Source organism: Otolemur garnettii, unplaced genomic scaffold, assembly GCF_000181295.1.
Source record: "Otolemur garnettii isolate 467f Iridium unplaced genomic scaffold, OtoGar3 scaffold00147, whole genome shotgun sequence".
NCBI classification, from domain to species: Eukaryota; Metazoa; Chordata; class Mammalia; order Primates; family Galagidae; genus Otolemur; species Otolemur garnettii.
Genome location: NW_003852542.1, coordinates 2,771,796 through 2,773,534, shown reverse-complemented (window position 1 = coordinate 2,773,534; position 1,739 = coordinate 2,771,796).

Below are 1,739 nucleotides of genomic sequence, written 5' to 3'. Positions count from 1 at the left end.
TGGGCTTAAGTGATTCTCTTGCCTCAGCCTCCCAAATAGCTGGGACTACAGGCGCCTGCCACAACGCCTGGCTAGTTTTTGGTTGTAGTTATCATTGTTGTTTGGCAGGCCTAGGCTGGATTCAAACCCACCAGCTCCAATGTATGTGGTTGGCGCCCTAGCCGCTGAGCTATAGGCACCAAGCCAGAAAATGGTAAATCTAAGGTGTGACGAGTCATGGGTCACAGAATAGGAGTCTGGAGGCTCCACTGGAGTGTTCTGCTCCCACCATAAAATCAGTGTGCTCACAAAAGAACTCATCTGCACCAACAACCACTCCCCTTCCTACTTCCTCATTCTGCCCAGGTGTCCCCATCGTCACGGGCTAAGATCTCATTTGAAACTCACTGGGCTCCCCAGAGACCAAAGTCTGTTGTGGGAGCTCAGGCTGCCAAGTTCTGCTCCCCACTTTGTTCCTATTGCCTCATTCTCTCTTTATTTCCAGCATTGGTGGTTATGTGAGGTCAGGGACAAGGTGATGACTGCTGTATTACCTGGGATAGAACTGACTATTTTTTTATTGTAGTTGTCATTGTTGTTTGGCAGGCCTGGGCTGGGTTTGAACCCGCCAGCCCAAGTGTATGTGGCCAGTGCTCTAGCCACTGAGCTATGAGTGCTGAGCCGCCATTGAAGTCTTGACCATGGCCTCCAGGCCTCGTGTGATCTGGCCCACTGCCACCTCTCTGGCTCCATCTCCCATCGTGACCCCCTCACATCGCTCTTGCCACACTAGCCTTCTTGCTGGGCAAGCCCACTCCTGCCTTAAGCCTTTGCACATCTGTCCCTTTGGCCTGAAATTCTCTCCCCTAAACACCCACAGAGCTTGCTCTCCTGTTTCCTTCTGGCCTCTGCTTCAGAGTCAACCCTCATGAGGCCTCCGGATCACCCTAATTAAGACAGCAAACCCTCCCCTGCTCTGCTCTCTAGATTCTTCCTATTTGCACTTTTTCTTATAGCACTTGTCACCACCTGGCATATCACGTATGTGTGTTTGTACACACATAAAATATACAAAATCACATATTTCTTGGCTGTTTATTATCTAGAATACATCCCCTCTTGAATATAAAACTCTGTGAAGATGAAAAATTTGTCTGAATTGTTAACTGCAGGAGTCCAGCAGTCAGAATAGTACCTGGCACATATAGTTCAGTAGTCGGTAGCTGAGGTTTTATTTTTTTAATTTTTGCTCTATACATTCAGAGAAGTCTCCTAATAATGAGCTATAGAATGATCTCTGAATGTATAGTCTTAGTTTGTTAGCTACTCAAGCTGTTGAATGAATGAGGCCTGAAGAGGTGAGATTAGTGTCCTAAGACCACAAAACTAGTAAGCACAGAAACTCAGAGCGTTAACTAATTCTCCCAAGGTCAGAGCAAGGGACAAAATGGGGGTTGAAGCCCAGATCTGAATTAAGCATAGCACATAACCACAGAGCTTTCTACCTCTCCATTCTCCCAAGTCCACCCACTAGTCCCTCTTCTCCCCATCTGGATGTGCCCAGTGGCTGTGTTCCTGACCCACATCCTCCCCTTCAGCCTCTCCCTAACTTCAATCCATTCTTTAGAAAACATAATAAAGGCTCGGAGCCTGTGGCTCAAGTGGCTAAGGCGCCAGCCACATACACCTAAGGTGGCAGGTTCAAATCCAGCCCGGGCCCGCCAAACAACCATGACGGCTGCAACCAAAAAATAGCCAGG